Source organism: Pleurodeles waltl, chromosome 9, assembly GCF_031143425.1.
Source record: "Pleurodeles waltl isolate 20211129_DDA chromosome 9, aPleWal1.hap1.20221129, whole genome shotgun sequence".
Lineage (NCBI taxonomy): Eukaryota > Metazoa > Chordata > Amphibia > Caudata > Salamandridae > Pleurodeles > Pleurodeles waltl.
Window position 1 is genome coordinate 15,603,610 of NC_090448.1, and position 26,139 is coordinate 15,629,748.

At 53.7% G+C, this 26,139-nt stretch overlaps 1 protein-coding gene across 2 annotated transcripts in view; it reads left to right on the top strand.

Moving 5' to 3' along the window:
* Positions 1-17,731: 17,731 nt before the first annotated feature.
* PLXNB1 (plexin B1) overlaps positions 17,732-26,139 on the top strand; it is a 363,371-nt gene continuing 354,963 nt past the window's right edge. For both annotated transcript variants that reach the window (XM_069206118.1, XM_069206119.1), the window contains exon 1: positions 17,732-17,863. The gene's annotated coding sequence lies outside the window, so the exon portion shown is untranslated. The remainder of the gene's footprint in view (positions 17,864-26,139) is intronic.

Sequence of the window (26,139 nt, forward strand, 5' to 3'; positions counted from 1 at the left end):
AGGTGCTGTTAGAGGGTGAGAGAGGGGCTATGGAGAGATGAGAGGCGATGTTAGAGGGTGAGAGAGGGGCTAAGGAGAGATACATGTGAGAGGGGCTATGGAGAGATGAAAGGCGCTGTTAGAGGGTGAGAGAGGGGCTACGGAGGGATGAGAGACCCTGTTAGTGGGTGAGAGAGGGGTTATGGACAGATACATGTGAGAGAGGGGCTATGGAGAGATGAGAGGCACCGTTAGAGGGTGAGAGAGGGGCTATGGACAGTACATGTGAGAGAGAGGCTATGGAGAGATGGGAGACCCTGTTAGAGGGTGAGAGAGGGGCTATGGAGAGATGAGAGACCCTGTTAGAGGGTGAGAGAGGGACTATGGAGAGATGAGAGGCACCGTTAAAGGGTGAGAGGAGGGGCTACGTAGAGATACATGTGAGGGAGAGGCTATGGACAGATACAGGTGAGAGAGGGGCTACGGAGAGATGAGAGACCCTGTTAGAGGGTGAGGGAGGTGCTACGGAGAGATGGGAGGCTCTGTTAGAGGGTGAGAGAGGGGCTATGGAGAGATACATGTGAGAGGGGCTACGGAGAGATGAAAGACCTTGTTAGAGGGTGAGAGGTGCTATGGAGAGATGAGAGACCCTGTTAGAGGGTGAGAGAGGGGCTATGGAGAGATACATGTGAGAGAGGGGCTATGGAGAGATGATAAACCCTGTTAGAGGGTGAGAGAGGTGCTACGGAGAGATACATGTGAGAGAGGGGCTATGGAGAGATGAGAGACCCTGTTAGAGGGTGAGAGAGGGGCTAAGGAGAGATGAGAGACCCTGTTAGAGGGTGAGAGAGGGGCTATGGAGAGATGAGAGACCCTGTTAGAGGGTGAGAGAGGGGTTATGGAGCGATGCATGTGAGAGAGGGGCTATGGAGAGATGGGAGACCCTGTTAGAGGGTGAGAGAGGGGCTACGGAGAGATACACGTGAGAGAGGGGCTATAGAGAGATGAGAGGCGCTGTTAGAGGATGAGGGAGGTGCTACGGAGAGATACATGTGAGAGAGGGGCTATGGAGAGATACATGTGAGAGGGGCTACGGAGAGATGTGAGACCTTGTTAGAGGGTGAGAGGTGCTATGGGGAGATGAGAGACCCTGTTAGAGGGTGAGAGAGGGGCTATGGAGAGATACATGTGAGAGAGGGGCTATGGAGAGATGAGAAACCCTGTTAGAGGGTGAGAGAGGTGCTACGGAGAGATACATGTGAGAGAGGGGCTATAGAGAGATGAGAGACCCTGTTAGAGGGTGAGAGAGGGGCTACGGAGAGATGGGAGGCTCTGTTAGAGGGTGAGGGAGGGGCTATGGACAGATACATGTGAGAGAGGCTATGGAGAGAAGAGAGGCGCTGTTAGAGGGTGAGAGAGGTGCTATGGACAGATACATGTGAGAGAGGGGCTACGGAGAGATGAGAGGCACTGTTAGAGGGTGAGAGAGGGGCTATGGGCAGATACATGAAAGAGGGGCTATGGAGAGATGAGAGACCCTGTTAGAGGGTGAGAGAGGGGCTATGGACAGATACATGAGAGAGAGGTGCTATGGATAGATACATGTGTGAGAGATGCTATGGAGAGATGAGAGGCGCTGTTAGAGGGTGAGGGAGGTGCTACGGAGAGATACATGTGAGAGAGGGGCTATGGAGAGATGAGAGGCGCTATCAGAGGGTGAGAGAGGGGCTATGGACCGATACATGTGAGAGAGGGGCTATGGAGAGATGAGAGACCCTGTTAGAGGGTGAGAGAGGTGCTATGGACAGATACGTGTGAGAGGGGCTATGGAGAGATGAGAGACCCTGTTAGAGGGTGAGAGAGGGGCTATGGGCAGATACATGAGAGAGGGGCTACGGAGAGATGGGAGGCTCTGTTAGAGGGTGAGAGAGGGGCTACGGACAGATACATGTGAGAGAGGGGCAATGGAGAGAAGAGAGGCGCTGTTAGAGGGTGAGAGAGGGGCTATGGGCAGATACATGAGAGAGGGGCTACGGAGAGATGGGAGGCTCTGTTAGAGGGTGAGAGAGGTGCTATGGACAGATACATGTGAGAGAGGGGCTATGGAGAGATGAGAGACCCTGTTAGAGGGTGAGAGAGGGGCTATGGAGAGATAAGAGACCCTGTTAGAGGGTGAGAGAGGTGCTACAGAGAGATACATGTGAGAGAGGGGCTATGGAGAGATGAGAGACCCTGTTAGAGGGTGAGAGAGGGGCTATGGACAGATACATGTGAGAGAGGTTATGGAGAGATGAGAGACCCTGTTAGAGGGTGAGAGAGGGGTTATGGAGAGATCCATGTGAGAGAGAGGCTATGGAGAGATGAGAGACCCTGTTAGAGGGTGAGAGAGGGGCTACGGAGAGATGGGAGGCTCTGTGAGAGGGTGAGAGAGGGGCTACGGACAGATACGTGTGAGAGGGGCTATGGAGAGATGAGAGACCCTGTTAGAGGGTGAGAGGTGCTATGGGGAGATGAGAGACCCTGTTAGAGGGTGAGAGAGGGGCTATGGAGAGATAAGAGACCCTGTTAGAGGGTGAGAGAGGTGCTACAGAGAGATACATGTGAGAGAGGGGCTATGGAGAGATGAGAGACCCTGTTAGAGGGTGAGAGAGGGGCTATGGACAGATACATGTGAGAGAGGTTATGGAGAGATGAGAGACCCTGTTAGAGGGTGAGAGAGGGGTTATGGAGAGATCCATGTGAGAGAGAGGCTATGGAGAGATGAGAGACCCTGTTAGAGGGTGAGAGAGGGGCTACGGAGAGATGGGAGGCTCTGTGAGAGGGTGAGAGAGGGGCTACGGACAGATACGTGTGAGAGGGGCTATGGAGAGATGAGAGACCCTGTTAGAGGGTGAGAGGTGCTATGGGGAGATGAGAGACCCTGTTAGAGGGTGAGAGAGGGGCTATGGACAGATACATGTGAGAGAGGGGCAATGGAGAGAAGAGAGGCGCCGTTAGAGGGTGAGAGAGGGGCTATGGAGAGATGCATGTGAGAGAGGGGCTATGGAGAGATGAGAGACCCTGTTAGAGGGTGAGAGAGGGGTTATGGAGAGATGCATGTGAGAGAGGGGCTACGGAGAGATGGGAGGCTCTGTTAGAGGGTGAGAGAGGGGCTACGGACAGATACATGTGAGAGAGGGGCTATGGAGAGATGAGAGACCCTGTTAGAGGGTGAGGGAGGTGCTATGGACAGATACGTGTGAGAGAGAGGCTATGGAGAGATGGGAGGCTCTGTTAGAGGGTGAGAGAGGGGCTACGGAGAGATACATGTGAGAGAGAGGCAATGGAGAGAAGAGAGGCGCTGTTAGAGGGTGAGAGAGGTGCTACGGAGAGATGGGAGGCTCTGTTAGAGGGTGAGAGAGGGGCTATGGAGAGATACATGTGAGAGGGGCTACGGAGAGATGAGAGACCTTGTTAGAGGGTGAGAGGTGCTATGGAGAGATGAGAGACCCTGTTAGAGGGTGAGAGAGGGGCTACGGACAGATACATGAGAGAGGGGCTACGGAGAGATGGGAGGCGCTGTTAGAGGGTGAGAGAGGGGCTACGGACAGATACATGAGAGAGGGGCTATGGAGAGATGAGAGACCCTGTTAGAGGGTGAGAGAGGGGCTACGGAGAGATGCATGTGAGAGAGGGGCTATGGAGAGATGAGAGTCGCTGTTAGAGGGTGATCGGGAGGGAATCATTGAAGAGCCCCAAGAAAGATTGCTGTATCCTGGTGCACTGTAAACTCATCATTTACAATGCTTTGAAAATGAACACAATTGAATATATAATGAAAAATGTGTTGTAGAATGCATAGTTTTTGCCATTTTCCCCCAAATTTTCTTTAGGGACACGAACACCCCTCTGCCCCCTTGTAGTGCTCAGGCCCACTCGCTGTGCACTATATTGCAGGGGCGGTGGGGGGCTCTGACACAATTTGCCAGGACTGCTTTGGGTTCCCAGTCCAGCCCTGACGACCCCCCCAAGCCCTTTACATGACCACAAGTTACATAACACAAGGTCACATTCATGTAATGGGGGGTTAAGTGGTTTTCCCGGGATCAAACAGATCGCGCCTCCTCAACTTCCGCCCTCCCCGGTGAGGCTTGAACTTCAAGGTCACGACCTCAGGGAAGGGCCACCCCTCGCTTTAGAGGACTGAGCTTCTCTTGTACAACAGTTCTTCAATGAAAACCTCGGAAAGGATGTTGGAAACTCCCTCGCTAAAGTTTTACAAGCATCGGTTCATTCATATGTTCATTTATATGTCCATCCACGCATTTATTCACGCAGGCGTCTTTTCAGTCATTAACGCACATATGGCTTTATTCAGTCACTCACATTACTTCACTCTTCACATACTGATTCATTCATATGTTCATTAACACATTCGTTCACGTCACCCCTGGCTCTTTCATCTACCCAGCCATCGGGGTAATTCTGCACACACATGGCCCCCTGATCCTTATGACGCTAGTGAGGAGGGCGATTAACAGCGCTTAGAGTCGCATGGCACGAGCTGCGCCTTCCCAGTCGGATCCCGTGGTGTTTAAACTCTATAAAAGTCCGAGTTTTCATTCCGCAGTGACCGGCACCTTGTCACAAGTGTAGGTAGCCCCTTCTCCCGACCATTCATTCATTCACTGGGTTTAATTTGGCGGGAGCAGACCTGCACGTCTAGGCGCTGCTGCAGCACATGTACTGGTGAGTACTGGGCCGGCACTTCTGAGGAGCAAACAGTACTCTGCATAGAAGGTGCCAGAAGTTCCATATTTCATTTCTAGGCACTGCTAGCACCTGTGGGTGATGGACCCCCACAGCATCTAGCTGCCATGCTCTCACATCTGGAAGTGTCCTCCAGTGTCCACAGCCAGCTGGAATGGGTGGAGCGTGACTTCACTGGAGGGGGCGTGGCCTGTTGATGGTTGGGGAGGGTAGCCTTGGTGTGGGCAGAGTCAGTGGGTAGAGGCTGGTGAGGGGCGTGGCTCAGTGACCAGAGCCTTGATGTGGAAGGAGTCAGTGCGGCAGGGGTTTGGTGTGGGCGTGGTGATGAGGCCAGAGGCTTTGTGGGCGGGGCTTGTAGATGGTTGGTGGAAGAGGCTTCTTGTAGAGGCAGAGGGTTGGTGGACAGGGGTTTGTGTAGCTGATGCTTGTGGAGGGGGTTTGTGTAGCTGATGCTTGTGGAGGTAGAGGATTGGTGGAGGGAGGCTTGTGTAGCTGATGCTTGTGGAGGTAGAGGGTTGGCGGAGGGGGTTTGTGTAGCTGATGCCTGTGGGGGGAGAGGGTTGGTGGACGGGGCTTGTGTGTGTGATGCTTGTAGAGGCAGAGGGTTGGTGGAGGGGGTTTGTGTAGCTGATGCTTGTGGAGGTAGAGGGTTGGTGGAGGGAGGCGTGTGTAGCTGATGCTTGTAGAGACAGATGGTTGGTGGAGGGGGCTTGTGTAAGCCGGGCTTGTAGAGGCAGAGGGTTGGTGGAGGGGGCTTGTGCAGCTGATGCTTGTAGAGGCAGATGGTTGGTGGATGTAGGCTTTTATAGCTGAGGCTTGTACAAGCAGAATTGGTGGAGTTTATTTTGTTTTCCACCTTAGAGCTAGTTATCAGAGGGTTGGTGGACAGGGCTGGTGGGGCGTGGCCTATGAGGCCCAGCACTACTCTAAGAATAGGGTGACCGGAATTTTAAAGCCAAAAACCAGGTAATTTAACAAAAATAGAAGGACTACAATGTTACTTCAAACGAGCGCACAGAATGAAGGCGCTCATCAGCTTAGAGTTACAGAAGATGCACTAAGAACTTAAATAAAATGTAATGTTTAAAGCCAGTATAAGCCCTGTTAATTTTGATGCGTTCTGATAACTATCTATACCTTGGCAAACAAAAAAAAACTCCTCCCACCGTTTTCAGGCGACCCTCGCTAAAAACCGAGACATGAGTCAAATTTCTCGAAATCTACCAGGACAGGTGATGGAAAACAGGGACTGTCCCGGCCAATCTGGGAAGCCTAATCACCCTCTCTAAGAAGGGTCTGAGTGGTCCATGTCTGAGACTTTGTTTTAGTTGGTTTTGGGTGGCAGAAGGTTGATCTGAGCAAGGCCTGGGTGGGCAGAGTGCTGTGGGAGTGGCCTATGTACACAGAGGATTGGTGGGGCGTGGCCTAAGGGGCTGAACCCTGGTCTATGGAGGGTCTGAGTGGACAGTGAGTCTCTGCCTGAGACTTGATTTAGTGGGCTTTGGGTGGGTAGTGGGTAAGTGTTAGTGTGGTTTGGGTGGCAGAGAATTGGTTTTAACAGGGTTTGGGTGGCAGGGAAATGGTCTTAGCAGGGTTTGGGTGGGTACGTTTTAGTGTGGTTTGGGTGGCATAGGGTGAGTTTTAGCAGGGTTTGGGTGGGTAGTGGGTACGTTTTAGTTCGGTTTGGATGGCAGAGCGTTGGCTTTGGTTTGAGCAGTGTTTGGGTGGCGATGGTTGGCTTTAGCAGGGTTTGGGTGGGTAGTGGGTACGTTTTAGTGCAGTTTGGATGGCAGAGGGTTGGCTTTGGTTTGAGCAGTGTTTGGGTGGCGATGGTTGGCTTTAGCAGGGTTTGGGTGGGTAGTGGGTACGTTTTAGTGCGGTTTGGATGGCAGAGGGTTGGCTTTGGTTTGAGCAGTGTTTGGGTGGCGATGGTTGGCTTTAGCAGGGTTTGGGTGGGTATTGGGTACGTTTTAGTGCGGTTTGGATGGCAGAGGGTTGTCTTTGGTTTGAGCAGTGTTTGGGTGGCGATGGTTGGCTTTAGCAGGGTTTGGGTGGGTAGTGGGTACCTTTTAGTGCGGTTTGGATGGCAGAGGGTTGACTTTGGTTTGAGCAGTGTTTGGGTGGCAGTGGTTGGCTTTAGCAGGGTTTGGGTGGGTAGTGGGTACGTTTTAGTGCGGTTTGGATGGCAGAGGGTTGGCTTTGGTTTGAGCAGTGTTTGGGTGGCACTGGTTGGCTTTAGCAGGGTTTCGGTGGGTAGTGGGTACGTTTTAGTGCGGTTTGGATGGCAGAGCGTTGACTTTGGTTTGAGCAGTGTTTGGGTGGCGATGGTTGGCTTTAGCAGGGTTTGGGTGGGTAGTGGGTACGTTTGAGTGCGGTTTGGATGGCAGAGGGTGAGTTTTAGCAGGGTTTGGGTGGGTAGTGGGTACGTTTTAGTCCGGTTTGGATGGCAGAGGGTTGTCTTTGGTTTGAGCAGTGTTTGGGTGGCGATAGTTGGTTTTAGCAGGGTTTGGGTGGGTAGTGGGTACGTTTTAGTGCGGTTTGGATGGCAGAGGGTTGGCTTTGGTTTGAGCGGTGTTTGGGTGGCAATGGTTGGTTTTAGCAGGGTTTGGGTGGGTAGTGGGTACGTTTGAGTGCGGTTTGGATGGCAGAGGGTGAGTTTTAGCAGGGTTTGGGTGGGTAGTGGGTACGTTTTAGTGCAGTTTGGATGGCAGAGGGTTGGCTTTGGTTTGAGCAGTGTTTGGGTGGCGATGGTTGGCTTTAGCAGGGTTTGGGTGGGTAGTGGGTACGTTTTAGTGCGGTTTGGATGGCAGAGGGTTGTCTTTGGTTTGAGCAGTGTTTGGGTGGCACTGGTTGGCTTTAGCAGGGTTTGGGTGGGTAGTGGGTACGTTTGAGTGCGGTTTGGATGGCAGAGGGTGAGTTTTAGCAGGGTTTGGGTGGGTACGTTTTAGTCCGGTTTGGATGGCAGAGAGTTGTCTTTGGTTTGAGCAGTGTTTGGGTGGCGATGGTTGGTTTTAGCAGGGTTTAGGTGGGTAGTGGGTACGTTTGAGTGCGGTTTGGATGGCAGAGGGTGAGTTTTAGCAGGGTTTGGGTGGGTAGTGGGTACATTTTAGTCCGGTTTGGATGGCAGAGGGTTGGCTTTGGTTTGAGCAGTGTTTGGGTGGCACTGGTTGGCTTTAGCAGGGTTTGGGTGGGTAGTGGGTACGTTTTAGTGCGGTTTGGACGGCAGAGGGTTGTCTTTGGTTTGGGCAGTGTTTGGGTGACGATGGTTGGTTTTAGCAGGGTTTGGGTGGGTAGTGGGTACGTTTTAGTGCGGTTTGGATGGCAGAGGGTTGTCTTTGGTTTGAGCAGTGTTTGGGTGGCGATGGTTGGCTTTAGCAGGGTTTGGGTTGGTAGGTTTTAGTGCGGTTTGGATGGCAGAGGGTTGGCTTTGGTTTGAGCAGTGTTTGGGTGGGGATGGTTGGCTTTAGCAGGGTTTGGGTTGGTAGGTTTTAGTACGGTTTGGATGGCAGAGGGTTGGCTTTGGTTTGAGCAGTGTTTGGGTGGCGATGGTTGGCTTTAGCAGGGTTTGGGTGGGTACGTTTTAGTGTGGTTTGGGTGGCATAGGGTGAGTTTTAGCAGGGTTTGGGTGGGTAGTGGGTACGTTTGAGTGCGGTTTGGATGGCAGAGGGTTGGCTTTGGTTTGAGCAGTGTTTGGGTGGCGATGGTTGGCTTTAGCAGGGTTTGGGTGGGTACGTTTTAGTGTGGTTTGGATGGCAGAGGGTGAGTTTTAGTAGGGTTTGGGTGGGCAGTGGGTACGTTTTAGTGCGGTTTGGATGGCAGAGGGTTGGCTTTGGTTTGAGCGGTGTTTGGGTGGCAATGGTTGGTTTTAGCAGGGTTTGGGTGGGTAGTGGGTACGTTTGAGTGCGGTTTGGATGGCAGAGGGTGAGTTTTAGCAGGGTTTGGGTGGGTAGTGGGTACGTTTTAGTGCAGTTTGGATGGCAGAGGGTTGGCTTTGGTTTGAGCAGTGTTTGGGTGGCGATGGTTGGCTTTAGCAGGGTTTGGGTGGGTAGTGGGTACGTTTGAGTGCGGTTTGGATGGCAGAGGGTGAGTTTTAGCAGGGTTTGGGTGGGTACGTTTTAGTCCGGTTTGGATGGCAGAGGGTTGTCTTTGGTTTGAGCAGTGTTTGGGTGGCGATGGTTGGTTTTAGCAGGGTTTGGGTGGGTAGTGGGTACGTTTGAGTGCGGTTTGGATGGCAGAGGGTGAGTTATAGCAGGGTTTGGGTGGGTAGTGGGTACGTTTTAGTCCGGTTTGGATGGCAGAGGGTTGGCTTTGGTTTGAGCAGTGTTTGGGTGGCACTGGTTGGCTTTAGCAGGGTTTGGGTGGGTAGTGGGTACGTTTTAGTGCGGTTTGGATGGCAGAGGGTTGTCTTTGGTTTGGGCAGTGTTTGGGTGAGGATGGTTGGTTTTAGCAGGGTTTGGGTGGGTAGTGGGTACGTTTTAGTGCGGTTTGGATGGCAGAGGGTTGTCTTTGGTTTGAGCAGTGTTTGGGTGGCAATGGTTGGCTTTAGCAGGGTTTGGGTGGGTAGTGGGTACGTTTTAGTGCGGTTTGGATGGCAGAGGGTTGTCTTTGGTTTGAGCAGTGTTTGGGTGGCACTGGTTGGCTTTAGCAGGGTTTGGGTGGGTAGTGGGTACGTTTGAGTGCGGTTTAGATGGCAGAGGGTGAGTTTTAGCAGGGTTTGGGTGGGTACGTTTTAGTCCGGTTTGGATGGCAGAGGGTTGTCTTTGGTTTGAGCAGTGTTTGGGTGGCGATGGTTGGTTTTAGCAGGGTTTGGGTGGGTAGTGGGTACGTTTGAGTGCGGTTTGGATGGCAGAGGGTGAGTTTTAGCAGGGTTTGGGTGGGTAGTGGGTACGTTTTAGTGCGGTTTGGATGCAGAGGGTTGTCTTTGGTTTGGGCAGTGTTTGGGTGACGATGGTTGGTTTTAGCAGGGTTTCGGTGGGTAGTGGGTACGTTTTAGTGCGGTTTGGATGGCAGAGGGTTGTCTTTGGTTTGAGCAGTGTTTGGGTGGCGATGGTTGGCTTTAGCAGGGTTTGGGTTGGTAGGTTTAAGTGCGGTTTGGAGGGCAGAGGGTTGGCTTTGGTTTGAGCAGTGTTTGGGTGGCGATGGTTGGCTTTAGCAGGGTTTGGGTGGGTACGTTTTAGTGTGGTTTGGGTGGCATAGGGTGAGTTTTAGCAGGGTTTGGGTGGGTAGTGGGTACGTTTGAGTGCGGTTTGGATGGCAGAGGGTTGGCTTTGGTTTGAGCAGTGTTTGGGTGGCACTGGTTGGCTTTAGCAGGGTTTGGGTGGGTAGTGGGTACGTTTTAGTGCGGTTTGGATGCAGAGGGTTGTCTTTGGTTTGGGCAGTGTTTGGGTGACGATGGTTGGTTTTAGCAGGGTTTGGGTGGGTAGTGGGTACGTTTTAGTGCGGTTTGGATGGCAGAGGGTTGTCTTTGGTTTGAGCAGTGTTTGGGTGGCGATGGTTGGCTTTAGCAGGGTTTGGGTTGGTAGGTTTTAGTGCGGTTTGGAGGGCAGAGGGTTGGCTTTGGTTTGAGCAGTGTTTGGGTGGCGATGGTTGGCTTTAGCAGGGTTTGGGTGGGTAGTGGGTACGTTTTAGTGCGGTTTGGATGGCAGAGGGTTGTCTTTGGTTTGAGCAGTGTTTGGGTGGCACTGGTTGGCTTTAGCAGGGTTTGGGTGGGTAGTGGGTACGTTTGAGTGCGGTTTGGATGGCAGAGGGTTGTCTTTGGTTTGAGCAGTGTTTGGGTGGCGATGGTTGGCTTTAGCAGGGTTTGGGTTGGTAGGTTTTAGTGCGGTTTGGATGGCAGAGGGTTGGCTTTGGTTTGAGCAGTGTTTGGGTGGGGATGGTTGGCTTTAGCAGGGTTTGGGTTGGTAGGTTTTAGTGCGGTTTGGATGGCAGAGGGTTGGCTTTGGTTTGAGCAGTGTTTGGGTGGCACTGGTTGGCTTTAGCAGGGTTTCGGTGGGTAGTGGGTACGTTTTAGTGTGGTTTGGGTGGCATAGGGTGAGTTTTAGCAGGGTTTGGGTGGGTAGTGGGTACGTTTGAGTGCGGTTCGGATGGCAGAGGGTTGGCTTTGGTTTGAGCAGTGTTTGGGTGGCACTGGTTGGCTTTAGCAGGGTTTCGGTGGGTAGTGGGTACGTTTTAGTGTGGTTTGGGTGGCATAGGGTGAGTTTTAGCAGGGTTTGGGTGGGTAGTGGGTACGTTTTAGTGCGGTTTGGATGCAGAGGGTTGTCTTTGGTTTGGGCAGTGTTTGGGTGACGATGGTTGGTTTTAGCAGGGTTTGGGTGGGTAGTGGGCACGTTTTAGTGCGGTTTGGATGGCAGAGGGTTGTCTTTGGTTTGAGCAGTGTTTGGGTGGCGATGGTTGGCTTTAGCAGGGTTTGGGTTGGTAGGTTTTAGTGCGGTTTGGATGGCAGAGGGTTGGCTTTGGTTTGAGCAGTGTTTGGGTGGCGATGGTTGGCTTTAGCAGGGTTTGGGTGGGTACGTTTTAGTGTGGTTTGGGTGGCATAGGGTGAGTTTTAGCAGGGTTTGGGTGGGTAGTGGGTACGTTTTAGTGCGGTTTGGATGCAGAGGGTTGTCTTTGGTTTGGGCAGTGTTTGGGTGACGATGGTTGGCTTTAGCAGGGTTTGGGTTGGTAGGTTTTAGTGCGGTTTGGATGGCAGAGGGTTGGCTTTGGTTTGAGCAGTGTTTGGGTGGCGATGGTTGGCTTTAGCAGGGTTTGGGTGGGTAGGTTTTAGTGCGGTTTGGATGGCAGAGGGTTGTCTTTGGTTTGAGCAGTGTTTGGGTGGCGATGGTTGGCTTTAGCAGGGTTTGGGTTGGTAGGTTTTAGTGCGGTTTGGATGGCAGAGGGTTGGCTTTGGTTTGAGCAGTGTTTGGGTGGCGATGGTTGGCTTTAGCAGGGTTTGGGTTGGTAGGTTTTAGTGCGGTTTGGATGGCAGAGGGTTGGCTTTGGTTTGAGCAGTGTTTGGGTGGCGATGGTTGGCTTTAGCAGGGTTTGGGTGGGTACTTTTAGTGTGGTTTGGGTGGCATAGGGTGAGTTTTAGCAGGGTTTGGGTGGGTAGTGGGTACGTTTGAGTGCGGTTTGGATGGCAGAGGGTTGGCTTTGGTTTGAGCAGTGTTTGGGTGGCGATGGTTGGCTTTAGCAGGGTTTGGGTGGGTACGTTTTAGTGTGGTTTGGATGGCAGAGGGTGAGTTTTAGCAGGGTTTGGGTGGGTAGTGGGTACGTTTTAGTGCGGTTTGGATGGCAGAGGGTTGGCTTTGGTTTGAGCGGTGTTTGGGTGGCAATGGTTGGTTTTAGCAGGGTTTGGGTGGGTAGTGGGTACGTTTGAGTGCGGTTTGGATGGCAGAGGGTGAGTTTTAGCAGGGTTTGGGTGGGTAGTGGGTACGTTTTAGTGCAGTTTGGATGGCAGAGGGTTGGCTTTGGTTTGAGCAGTGTTTGGGTGGCAATGGTTGGCTTTAGCAGGGTTTGGGTGGGTAGTGGGTACGTTTGAGTGCGGTTTGGATGGCAGAGGGTGAGTTTTAGCAGGGTTTGGGTGGGTACGTTTTAGTCCGGTTTGGATGGCAGAGGGTTGTCTTTGGTTTGAGCAGTGTTTGGGTGGCGATGGTTGGTTTTAGCAGGGTTTGGGTGGGTAGTGGGTACGTTTGAGTGCGGTTTGGATGGCAGAGGGTGAGTTTTAGCAGGGTTTGGGTGGGTAGTGGGTACGTTTTAGTCCGGTTTGGATGGCAGAGGGTTGGCTTTGGTTTGAGCAGTGTTTGGGTGGCACTGGTTGGCTTTAGCAGGGTTTGGGTGGGTAGTGGGTACGTTTTAGTGCGGTTTGGATGGCAGAGGGTTGTCTTTGGTTTGGGCAGTGTTTGGGTGAGGATGGTTGGTTTTAGCAGGGTTTGGGTGGGTAGTGGGTACGTTTTAGTGCGGTTTGGATGGCAGAGGGTTGTCTTTGGTTTGAGCAGTGTTTGGGTGGCGATGGTTGGCTTTAGCAGGGTTTGGGTGGGTAGTGGGTACGTTTTAGTGCGGTTTGGATGGCAGAGGGTTGTCTTTGGTTTGAGCAGTGTTTGGGTGGCACTGGTTGGCTTTAGCAGGGTTTGGGTGGGTAGTGGGTACGTTTGAGTGCGGTTTGGATGGCAGAGGGTGAGTTTTAGCAGGGTTTGGGTGGGTACGTTTTAGTCCGGTTTGGATGGCAGAGGGTTGTCTTTGGTTTGAGCAGTGTTTGGGTGGCGATGGTTGGTTTTAGCAGGGTTTGGGTGGGTAGTGGGTACGTTTGAGTGCGGTTTGGATGGCAGAGGGTGAGTTTTAGCAGGGTTTGGGTGGGTAGTGGGTACGTTTTAGTGCGGTTTGGATGCAGAGGGGTGTCTTTGGTTTGGGCAGTGTTTGGGTGACAATGGTTGGTTTTAGCAGGGTTTGGGTGGGTAGTGGGTACGTTTTAGTGCGGTTTGGATGGCAGAGGGTTGTCTTTGGTTTGAGCAGTGTTTGGGTGGCGATGGTTGGCTTTAGCAGGGTTTGGGTTGGTAGGTTTTAGTGCGGTTTGGAGGGCAGAGGGTTGGCTTTGGTTTGAGCAGTGTTTGGGTGGCGATGGTTGGCTTTAGCAGGGTTTGGGTGGGTACGTTTTAGTGTGGTTTGGGTGGCATAGGGTGAGTTTTAGCAGGGTTTGGGTGGGTAGTGGGTACGTTTGAGTGCGGTTTGGATGGCAGAGGGTTGGCTTTGGTTTGAGCAGTGTTTGGGTGGCACTGGTTGGCTTTAGCAGGGTTTGGGTGGGTAGTGGGTACGTTTTAGTGCGGTTTGGATGCAGAGGGTTGTCTTTGGTTTGGGCAGTGTTTGGGTGACGATGGTTGGTTTTAGCAGGGTTTGGGTGGGTAGTGGGTACGTTTTAGTGCGGTTTGGATGGCAGAGGGTTGTCTTTGGTTTGAGCAGTGTTTGGGTGGCGATGGTTGGCTTTAGCAGGGTTTGGGTTGGTAGGTTTTAGTGCGGTTTGGAGGGCAGAGGGTTGGCTTTGGTTTGAGCAGTGTTTGGGTGGCGATGGTTGGCTTTAGCAGGGTTTGGGTGGGTAGTGGGTACGTTTTAGTGCGGTTTGGATGGCAGAGGGTTGTCTTTGGTTTGAGCAGTGTTTGGGTGGCACTGGTTGGCTTTAGCAGGGTTTGGGTGGGTAGTGGGTACGTTTGAGTGCGGTTTGGATGGCAGAGGGTTGTCTTTGGTTTGAGCAGTGTTTGGGTGGCGATGGTTGGCTTTAGCAGGGTTTGGGTTGGTAGGTTTTAGTGCGGTTTGGATGGCAGAGGGTTGGCTTTGGTTTGAGCAGTGTTTGGGTGGGGATGGTTGGCTTTAGCAGGGTTTGGGTTGGTAGGTTTTAGTGCGGTTTGGATGGCAGAGGGTTGGCTTTGGTTTGAGCAGTGTTTGGGTGGCACTGGTTGGCTTTAGCAGGGTTTCGGTGGGTAGTGGGTACGTTTTAGTGTGGTTTGGGTGGCATAGGGTGAGTTTTAGCAGGGTTTGGGTGGGTAGTGGGTACGTTTGAGTGCGGTTCGGATGGCAGAGGGTTGGCTTTGGTTTGAGCAGTGTTTGTGTGGCACTGGTTGGCTTTAGCAGGGTTTCGGTGGGTAGTGGGTACGTTTTAGTGTGGTTTGGGTGGCATAGGGTGAGTTTTAGCAGGGTTTGGGTGGGTAGTGGGTACGTTTTAGTGCGGTTTGGATGCAGAGGGTTGTCTTTGGTTTGGGCAGTGTTTGGGTGACGATGGTTGGTTTTAGCAGGGTTTGGGTGGGTAGTGGGTACGTTTTAGTGCGGTTTGGATGGCAGAGGGTTGTCTTTGGTTTGAGCAGTGTTTGGGTGGCGATGGTTGGCTTTAGCAGGGTTTGGGTTGGTAGGTTTTAGTGCGGTTTGGATGGCAGAGGGTTGGCTTTGGTTTGAGCAGTGTTTGGGTGGCGATGGTTGGCTTTAGCAGGGTTTGGGTGGGTACGTTTTAGTGTGGTTTGGGTGGCATAGGGTGAGTTTTAGCAGGGTTTGGGTGGGTAGTGGGTACGTTTTAGTGCGGTTTGGATGCAGAGGGTTGTCTTTGGTTTGGGCAGTGTTTGGGTGACGATGGTTGGCTTTAGCAGGGTTTGGGTTGGTAGGTTTTAGTGCGGTTTGGATGGCAGAGGGTTGGCTTTGGTTTGAGCAGTGTTTGGGTGGCGATGGTTGGCTTTAGCAGGGTTTGGGTGGGTAGGTTTTAGTGCGGTTTGGATGGCAGAGGGTTGTCTTTGGTTTGAGCAGTGTTTGGGTGGCGATGGTTGGCTTTAGCAGGGTTTGGGTTGGTAGGTTTTAGTGCGGTTTGGATGGCAGAGGGTTGGCTTTGGTTTGAGCAGTGTTTGGGTGGCGATGGTTGGCTTTAGCAGGGTTTGGGTTGGTAGGTTTTAGTGCGGTTTGGATGGCAGAGGGTTGGCTTTGGTTTGAGCAGTGTTTGGGTGGCGATGGTTGGCTTTAGCAGGGTTTGGGTGGGTACTTTTAGTGTGGTTTGGGTGGCATAGGGTGAGTTTTAGCAGGGTTTGGGTGGGTAGTGGGTACGTTTGAGTGCGGTTTGGATGGCAGAGGGTTGGCTTTGGTTTGAGCAGTGTTTGGGTGGCGATGGTTGGCTTTAGCAGGGTTTGGGTGGGTACGTTTTAGTGTGGTTTGGATGGCAGAGGGTGAGTTTTAGCAGGGTTTGGGTGGGTAGTGGGTACGTTTTAGTGCGGTTTGGATGGCAGAGGGTTGGCTTTGGTTTGAGCGGTGTTTGGGTGGCAATGGTTGGTTTTAGCAGGGTTTGGGTGGGTAGTGGGTACGTTTGAGTGCGGTTTGGATGGCAGAGGGTGAGTTTTAGCAGGGTTTGGGTGGGTAGTGGGTACGTTTTAGTGCAGTTTGGATGGCAGAGGGTTGGCTTTGGTTTGAGCAGTGTTTGGGTGGCGATGGTTGGCTTTAGCAGGGTTTGGGTGGGTAGTGGGTACGTTTGAGTGCGGTTTGGATGGCAGAGGGTGAGTTTTAGCAGGGTTTGGGTGGGTACGTTTTAGTCCGGTTTGGATGGCAGAGGGTTGTCTTTGGTTTGAGCAGTGTTTGGGTGGCGATGGTTGGTTTTAGCAGGGTTTGGGTGGGTAGTGGGTACGTTTGAGTGCGGTTTGGATGGCAGAGGGTGAGTTTTAGCAGGGTTTGGGTGGGTAGTGGGTACGTTTTAGTCCGGTTTGGATGCAGAGGGTTGGCTTTGGTTTGAGCAGTGTTTGGGTGGCACTGGTTGGCTTTAGCAGGGTTTGGGTGGGTAGTGGGTACGTTTTAGTGCGGTTTGGATGGCAGAGGGTTGTCTTTGGTTTGGGCAGTGTTTGGGTGAGGATGGTTGGTTTTAGCAGGGTTTGGGTGGGTAGTGGGTACGTTTTAGTGCGGTTTGGATGGCAGAGGGTTGTCTTTGGTTTGAGCAGTGTTTGGGTGGCGATGGTTGGCTTTAGCAGGGTTTGGGTGGGTAGTGGGTACGTTTTAGTGCGGTTTGGATGGCAGAGGGTTGTCTTTGGTTTGAGCAGTGTTTGGGTGGCACTGGTTGGCTTTAGCAGGGTTTGGGTGGGTAGTGGGTACGTTTGAGTGCGGTTTGGATGGCAGAGGGTGAGTTTTAGCAGGGTTTGGGTGGGTACGTTTTAGTCCGGTTTGGATGGCAGAGGGTTGTCTTTGGTTTGAGCAGTGTTTGGGTGGCGATGGTTGGTTTTAGCAGGGTTTGGGTGGGTAGTGGGTACGTTTGAGTGCGGTTTGGATGGCAGAGGGTGAGTTTTAGCAGGGTTTGGGTGGGTAGTGGGTACGTTTTAGTGCGGTTTGGATGCAGAGGGGTGTCTTTGGTTTGGGCAGTGTTTGGGTGACAATGGTTGGTTTTAGCAGGGTTTGGGTGGGTAGTGGGTACGTTTTAGTGCGGTTTGGATGGCAGAGGGTTGTCTTTGGTTTGAGCAGTGTTTGGGTGGCGATGGTTGGCTTTAGCAGGGTTTGGGTTGGTAGGTTTTAGTGCGGTTTGGATGGCAGAGGGTTGGCTTTGGTTTGAGCAGTGTTTGGGTGGCGATGGTTGGCTTTAGCAGGGTTTGGGTGGGTACGTTTTAGTGTGGTTTGGGTGGCATAGGGTGAGTTTTAGCAGGGTTTGGGTGGGTAGTGGGTACGTTTGAGCGCGGTTCGGATGGCAGAGGGTTGGCTTTGGTTTGAGCAGTGTTTGGGTGGGATGGTTGGCCTTAGTAGGGTGGGCAGACACTGCGTGGGCGGGGCCTCTGCAGACAGACTCCTACTCTGGCAGTTAAGCCCCGCCCCTTTGGGCGGGCTGGACCAATGGTCAGTTTTCACTGTGCCTCTAGAGGAGCTCCCCCTTGAGAGCAGGGCCTGCCCACGGGGGGCCCGTGCAGTGCTTGGGGTACAAGCCCCGGAGGGACAGGGACGTGGGTAATCACGTGGGCGAGGGATGCCCGAGCGGCATCAATGCCGGGCACGCGTGTCTGAGGCGGGGGCGTGGCAAGAGCGGGGAGGCGTGGCCCTCACTCTAGGGGCGCGGCGCGCGGAGGGACGCTCTTGTGTGGGCGTGGCCTCATCGTGGAGCAGCCGCTCATGAATAGAAGCGATCCGCCCCGTGTGGGCGTGGCCTGTCTACGGGAAGGCGTGGCTGCCCGAGAGTGGGCGTGGCCGCCCTCGCTGAAGGCGTTCCCACACGCGGATGGGTGGTTCGAGCTCCGATGTGGGCGTGGCCTCGTCGTGGAGCAGCCGCTCATGAATGGAAGCGATCCGTGGGCGCGGCCTGTCTGTGTGACGGTCTCCCGCACGCGGATAGGTCGGTCGCGCTGTGTGGGCGTGGCCTGGCGCTCTGTGGGTGTCTCCCGCTCGCGGATGTGCGGATCGCGCTTGGGGTGGGCGTGGCCTGAGGCTATGGGGCGTGGCCGAGCGCTCCGTGGGTGTCTCCCGCTCCAGGGTGGGCGAGCGCGCCAGTGTGGGCGTGGCCCGCGGCCGAGGGGCGTGGTCTGTCCCTGTGTGGGCGTGGCCCGGGTCCGCGGGGCTCCCGCACAGCCACAGTCCGCTCTGTAGCCGGGAGAGAGGGCAGCCTGGAGCCGGAGCCGAGAGCCGAGGGCGCCGGAGCGGGATGGGACCTTCCCCCGGGGCTGGAGCGCAGCAGGTAAGGGGGCCGGAGACCCCGGGGCTGCGGGGGGCGTCCGGGGAGCCCCCCGGCCCCTGCAGAACAGCGTGGGAAACCCGGCAGCGCAGTCACTCCTCCTCCTCCTGTGCCCCTGGGGTCACCTCCCCCTCCTCAGAGCCGAGCACCTCCCCCTGGTGCCCTCACACCTGTACCCCCTCCCCCTGGTGCCCTCACCTCCCCACCTGCCCCTATCACCTCCCCCTGGTGCCCTCACCTGCCCCTGACACCCCCTCCCCCTGGTGCCCTCACCCCCCACCTGCCCCTATCACCTCCCCCTGGTGCCCTCACCCCTCCTCACCTGCCCCTGTCACCTCCCCCTGGTGCCTTCACCCCTCCCTGATCCCCATCTGCCCCTATCATCCCTCACCTGCCCCTATCATCCCTCACCTGCCCCTATCTCCCCTCCCTCTGGTGCCCTCACCTGCCCCTATCACCCCTCCCCCTGGGGCCCTCACCCCTCCTCACCTGCCCCTGTCACCTCCCCCTCACATGCCCCTGTCACCTCCCCCTGGTGCCTTCACCCCTCCCTGCTCCCCATCTGCCCCTATCATCCCTCACCTGCCCCTATCATCCCTCACCTGCCCCTATCTCCCCTCCCTCTGGTGCCCTCACCTTTCCCTATCACCCCTCCCCCTGGGGCCCTCACCCCTCCTCACCTACCCCTGTCACCTCCCCCTGGTGCCCTCACCTCCCCACCTGCCCCTATCACCTCCCCCTGGTGCCCTCACCCCTCCTCACCTGCCCCTGACACCCCCTCCCCCTGGAACTCTCACCCCCCACCTGCCCCTATCACCTCCCCCTGGTGCCCTCACCCCTCCTAACCTGCCCCTGTCACCCCTCCTCACCTGCCCCTGTCACCTCCCCCTCACATGCCCCTGTCACCTCCCCCTGGTGCCTTCACCCCTCCCTGCTCCCCATCTGCCCCTATCATCCCTCACCTGCCCCTATCTCCCCTCCCTCTGGTGCCCTCACCTGCCCCTATCACCCCTCCCCCTGGGGCCCTCACCCCTCCTCACCTGCCCCTGTTCCCCCTCCTCACCTGCCCCTGTCACCTCCCCCTGGTGCCTTCACCCCTCCCTGCTCCCCATCTGCCCCTATCATCCCCCACCTGCCCCTATCACCCCTTCCCCTGGTGCCATCACCCTTCCTCACCTGCCCCTGACACCCCCTCCCTGAACCCTACTGCCCACCTGCTCTCCTCTGAGCAGAGCTGAGCACCGCCCCCTGGTGCCTTCACCCCTCTCCATCTGCCCCTATCATCTATCATCCCCCATCTGCCCCTATCTCTCTTCATCACCCCACAGCCCTCCCCAGCCCCTCTCTTCATCAACCTCGACCCACACTTCCCCACGTATATCAACTCCCCTTGCACTCACTCCCACACTTAACCCTTCCCCCTCCCCTACCAACCCTGCACTTGCCCCTGGCTTCGACCCATCCTGCCCCAGCTCATCAACTGCCCCTGCCACCTCTATCTACCCCTCACTGTCGCCTGCACCTAACTTCAGTGAGGTGACGGGGGGGAGGGGGCGTTGTGCTTAAGATATTTGAGGGTCAAGTGGAAGATGGAGGTATGCCCCAGAAATGCCCCCCCCCCCCCGCCCCCCCTCTGGTTCCGCACCTGAGCTGTATACAAAGGGCCGTGGGAAATGGTCATTGTAATGGACAAAGCAAACTGGGTACCGGAGCCCCCTAGACTTCTTTGAGCACCCCCGGGAGCGGGCACAGGCTCCTCGGTGCGCATGGGGGGGGGGGGGGGGGGGCACCAGGTCTCACCTGGGAAGAGACCGGAGCCGTCCTTGGCACCGAACCACACCTTGTCGATAAAGACCCGATCGATCGGTGTGATCCTCCGCAGCAAGGTGATGGGTGGCACCTCCCCTCACACACCAGGGGCTGAAGGTGACCCCCACCGGCAGCGCGCCGGCCTGGTCTCTCCGCACCAGGCGCTTTATTCTTGTTATTATTGGTATTTGTTGTCTTTTATTGGACTTTGTTCACTGTTGGTTACATGAAAGTACCGCGGCATTCATTAAAAACAAAATGTTTCCTTTTTCTTATGATTATTCGTGGGGTGCTGGGGCCCCGGTTCACTTTGTTCCGGACCGTCGGTAGGGTTTAACATGTTCCCGCAGCTGTGTTTAAGGATTGTAATGTGTCATGTTAGCGGCGTAACAAAGGCCCCCGCGGTGCGGGCGGGGTCGGGGGTCCAGGGGGGCTCTCAGCGCAGTACACTGTGCACGGGCGGCAGGCTCCTGACTGGATCCAGGGGAGGGGGCCCCCAGGGGTACTTTGCAGGGGGGCCCTTTAAGTATAACTGCTGCATGTTAGCTGCTCTTTGAAGTCATTGCAGGCGGGACCCTGGCTGTTGCCCTTTGTGGGGTGTCTATGTTGCACGGTTTGGACGGGTTGGGGGGCCGACCCCCTTGTGCTGGCCTGAGCTCCAAGGGCACACAGTGAGTCATTCCCAGTGAATCATTCACTGATGTTTCTGAAAGGATCTCAAGCTTTGACACTGTCAGTTAGTTTTAGGTCCCCAGAGCACATCACGTATGTGCGCGTTCACAGTGCTTTCATAGGGCGACCATGTATGATCACTTAATGTCAACTGTAGATCTCTGGGTGGTGTCATGTATGTGCATGTTTCATTTCCGGTTAAGGAGTGCCTGCCCATGCACGACCGGTGTATGTCAGCTGTGGGCCCCTGGATCCTGTCATGTATGTTCATGTTTGCAGTGTGTTGCGGTTCCCCACTGGTGTATGACCGGTGGATGTCGGTTGTGTGCCCTGGCTCCTGTCATGTATGTTCATGTCTGGATTGTGTTGAGATGCCCGTCACTGTATGACCGGTGTGTAGGTCGACTGTGTGCCCCTGGATCCTGTCATGTATTTTCATGGCTGGATTGTGTTGGGGTTCCCTTCTGGTGTATGACCGCGTGTATGTGCCCTCTCATGTCTGTGCATGTTTGCATTGTGTTGAAGAGGTACCCGTCGGTGTATGATCAGCGTATGTAAGCTGTGGATCGCTGTCATGTTTACATTGTGTTGCGGGGCGCAGTGTATGTCGGCTTTTTAGTGTCTTTGGTGGTATCCATAGGGTGTGGCTTCTGTGATCATGTATGATCTGTGGACCATGACACGTTGCATGTATGCCATAACTCGCTTTAATACGTGGATGGCACACGTAGGCTGCATGTATGTTGCTCCGGAGCATGTCATGTGTGTTATCGCTGTACTGGCAGGATCGCGGTGACTCTTGTCATGTTCGTCAGGGGAGACACCCTGTGTTTGTCGTACCTCTTCATACATGCACTTCACATGCACATGTGTAGGGCTCTAGCGGCCCATAGCAGCCCTCCCTCACCCCTCTGCTCCGGGGGCAGGTTTACCCACCCCTGGGGTGGTTACTCAGTTCAGTACATGCGCCTCGTTAGCGCGTGTCCTCCTCTGGGCGCTGGGGTTGCTTCAGACACAGCCCCGCCTTTAGCGGCCTCGGCTGGAGCTAGGTTACCGACCCTCCGGGGGCTTCGGTTCTTCACCGGTGACAGGCGCCCCCACCCTGCCCTGGGGTCCGGGGGGGCTAGGGGGAGTTCTATACACGGGGTGGCACGGGATAGCCCCGTCCTCAGGCCGACCTGGAGCACTGACCAGGAACACGAGGCGACACCACCATTTAAAAACACTAATATTTCTCAATATCCCCCGAACAGGAGGGAGTCACTGCCATGTACCAATCCCGCGGGTCAGTGCCAGGGGACAGAGGTGCCAACACGGACTATTAACCACACGCGTGGGCACCTTCAGGGCACAGGAGCCCTCTGGAGAGGGACGGGGCACCTTCAGGGCACAGGAGCCCTCTCTGGAGAGGGACGGGGCACCTTCAGGGCACAGGAGCCCTCTGGAGAGAGACGGGGCACCTTCAGGGCACAGGAGCCCTCTCTGGAGAGGGACGGGGCAGCTTCAGGGCACAGGAGCCCTCTCTGGAGAGGGACGGGGCACCTTCAGGGCACAGGAGCCCTCTCTGGAGAGGAACGGGGCACAGGAGCCCTCTCTGGAGAGGGACGGGGCACCTTCAGGGCACAGGAGCCCTCTCTGGAGAGGAACGGGGCACCTTCAGGGCACAGGAGCCCTCTCTGGAGAGGGACGGGGCACCTTCAGGGCACAGGAGCCCTCTGGAGAGGGACGGGGCACCTTCAGGGCACAGGAGCCCTCTCTGGAGAGGGACGGGGCACCTTCAGGGCACAGGAGCCCTCTGAAGAGAGACGGGGCACCTTCAGGGCACAGGAGCCCTCTCTGGAGAGGGACGGGGCACCTTCAGGGCACAGGAGCCCTCTCTGGAGAGGGACGGGGCACCTTCAGGGCACAGGAGCCCTCTGGAGAGGGACGGGGCACCTTCAGGGCACAGGAGCCCTCTCTGGAGAGGGACGGGGCACCTTCAGGGCACAGGAGCCCTCTCTGGAGAGGGACGGGGCTTGTATGTACAGCAGGTGGGCACTGGGCATCCTAGAAGGTGAGACATGCAGCGCCAGCGTGGGCAGTGGTGCCAGGCACCTGGGTACGGGGGTTAGAGTGTGAGCCTGGCTTCAAAGCACTTGAGGAGCGCCAGTGAAGTTAGACGCAGGGGGAGGGGCTGTACCCCTGCCTTCTTGAAGTTCTCCTTTTAAAATTAAAATCTACTGGCTTGGTTCCCAACCTGTGTTTGGGTGACCCTGGGGGTCCGCAAAGCCTCCTCGGGGGTCCACGACTGCTTAGAAAATTAAATAATATTAACAGATTAATGAAGTGTACATAAAGCTGCTAATGTACAATTGAACATGTTATACTGTACTGTAAATGTCAAGGAATTTGAAATTGGAGGCTAAAAATTAAATTAATATCCGGAGATTGATTCGTGGGAGCTTTGCAGGTGCATCAAACAGAAAACAGTGCGCACGATGAGTGGCTTCAATTACATTTAGAAAAGCTCCAGTATTCCTATTAAAATAATTTTTATTCTTTATCTATATTTGTTTGCAAATTAAATTCAATGTTTTATCATTTGTGTATGTTTTTGATGAATGCGTGTTTCTGAATTTTTTTGTGTACTACTTTGCAGTTCAAATCATCAACAATGTTTAGACCGGGGTTCCCAGCTTCCAGTAGTGACTCAGTGGGGGGTGTCCCCGGATTCCAATGATTCAGTGGGGGTCCCCAGGCTCCAGTAATGATAAAATTCAAAATTTTGCGAGCCACTGATATACTGTATAGATTAAATGTGGTGGCTGTAAATTTCAGGCTGTGGAAAGGGGGCTGGTGGAGTTTCTGCCGGGCTGGAGTTGTCTGATCAGATTTCCTTGATGGGGAGACCATCCTTGCAGTAGCGTGTAAGACCACCTCAGTGAGGCATGGGAAGCCCTTAGAAGACCCATGTAGCTGAGGCAGGAGATGGTTAGGTTGTGAGCTGCGGGTCTTGCTTGGAGGTTGAAGCTCAGAAGATGTTTTCTTTTCCTCAAAGCATGAAGGCAGTAACTTGCTGATTGATCTTGTTTGTTGATTGAGGTCAAGGAAATGTTGATGAAAACCAGGGATGTTACTGTTCATGATACGACTGGTAGGGGTGACGTGTTTCTTCTAAATCCTGAGATCATGCCATCTTCGTGCATGTGCTGAAGATGTGTCCCCTTTCTACTACCAATGCTGTATTTTTAAGAGGTAGGCCTTGAAGGTGTTTCTGTCCTTCAGGCAGGGTGTTGTCAGGCACAGCTCAGTAACATCAGCATACTGATGGAAGGATGTGTTGAACTCCTAGTGCAGTTGAAAGGGACTTTAGAGAGATTAAACAGTAACAGGCGCTAGGATGGAGCCATGGGGTCACCGCCATTGACAGAGGATCAATTGCTATCTACTGTGATAATCTCTCTATGACTAGAAAGGTAGGATCAAGACCAGCTCAGAACTTGGCCGCCCAAGCCCTCTCTGTGTTCAGGCACTTTTAGCAGCCTGGCAGGATCCACGGTGTTGAATGCTGCTGACAGATCTAGTCCAGGCAGCAGGCAAGGGTCACCCTTGAAGATGATATGGGACTGTCATCGAGTACCTGAATGGTAGCTGCCTCGGTGCTGAAGGCGGGCTGGAGTTCTGGGAATCTGGAGCACTTAGGTTCAACGTAACCTTTGCAGTTCCGGTTTCTGGTTCTGCTTGATAGATACTGTTGTGAGCCATGTAGCCCGACAACTGATGTGTTGCTTTACTTCCCCTGGGATAGAGGCTATGCTCGGTGCCTCTAGATGCCCCCTGGGGCTGCCCGCTTGTGGTGCCCAGGCAGCTTCTTAGAATTCCCGTTCTGTAGACCCACTAGGCACTTGACCATTGAGCAGAGCAAGTGTCTGAACCTTGAATCAAGTTGAGTATGACTTTGCACCTAGATACCCATGGGACCCATGGGCCTTTGTTGTGCTTTATAAATCTCGTTCAAATCAAACCTGTGTGGTGCCCTGAACTGATCTAACCAAGGGTTCAACGAGGAAGCCATCTTCGGTTGACCATCCACAGGGTCCTCTTTGGAGGCTGCCACTGCCCATCACTAAATTCAAGGACCTACTGGCCAGTGTGGTCCGATACCTTGCATCGAGTGAAAGGATGCCCAGGCCAGATCCTCACTGCAGATCTTACATCTCGAAAAAATGGTGGGACCTCTTCTTACAGGTTGCGGGTGCACTGCTTTACTGGCAGAGACATGCGGGATCTGTTTGGGATACTGCTGTGGGTAGACATGTAATAAGGTACGTGTATGTTCTAGTCAAGAGCATTTCTACCAAGTCCATGATGCTTCATCGAGCCTGTCCCATTCTGGGTTGATTCACTTTAGAGTCCGCTCATCTTAAAGTGCCTTTCACCAGCAGGGCCGGCATCCAGGCACTTTAAAAGATTATTTTTAAATTCTTCTTAGATGGACAACTCGGCTCCCCGATATCAACAGTGTTTCGCCAAAATATGGGAACACAAAAATCGTGGGACAGAATATCGAGGGCAAGACTATTGTGAAGGTCTTTTTCTGTGGGAAAGTAAAGTTTTACTATATATAACTCCACATATATGTACCTTAACTATACATATATCTTCAAGGTACACAGATCTGAAGTTAAGAATAGTATATTTATTCTTACCTCTTTGAACTTACCTCCTCGATATTTTGGACATAATATTGTGCCCACACAATATTTGTGTTTCCGATATTCTGTCACTGATCAATATCAACTAGCCCAGTTGTTCCTATCCTGTGGTCAAGGGACTACTGGGGGTCTGCGACTACTTACAAAATGAAATAATATTAACATATTACTAATGTGTATGTAAATAAAGTGACAAAAGGCAGAATTGAAAATTAGAAAACGTACTGTAAATGTCAAGGAATTAGTTGGAGGCTAAAAATTAAATTGGCGTCCTCAGATTGATTCGCGGGAGCAGATGCATCAAACAGAACATAGTATGGACGATGTGCGGCTTCAATTGGATTTAGAAAAGCTCAAACCTTCCTATTACAATTATGTTTTTACTTATATTTGTTTGATGATTGTTGGTTCCTGTATTTTCTGTGTATTGTTTTGCGTTTCAAATCATCAGCATTTTTTAGGCCGGGGGCCCCGGCTTCCAGTAATGACTCCGTGAGGTGTCTCTGGATTCCACTAATGATTAAGTGGGGGGCCCTGGGTTCCAGTAATGATAATGTGGGGGTCTACAGAAGTTTAAAGGTTGGGAACCACTGAACTAGCCAATAACCCACCGGCCTCTGTCCAGCGTGCCCTTCGGTTAGCCCTAAACGGTCACTGCAGAGGATTGTTCAGCATCCCCAAGCTAAGCTGAAAGGTTGGCATGACGCTGGCATCATAGGGTGCACGCCCCGGCCTGTTCCGGAAGCTCCAACCTATCCAGGCTGAATATAATGATGGACCACACACTAAGGCAATTGTAAACATGTTCATTCTTCCTCTTACATTCTGTTCCACTACTAGACTGGCAGTGTCTCAAACACACCAGTACACATCATTGTGTGACTGCATGTTTGTATAGTTTGGTATTTCTAAAGTACAAACCTAGATGGGTAGCAAGGGAGCGCTGTACAAGGGGAAGCTGCGGGTGGGGGGGGGCAATGGGGAGGCGGGGACGGGCAAGGATGTAGAGCTACGGAAAGGATCAAAAGCCAGGTCTTCAGTTTCTTGCAGAATTCAAGAATTCAGGAGGAAGCTCTTTTGTGTGACAACAGGTCATCTCATCCT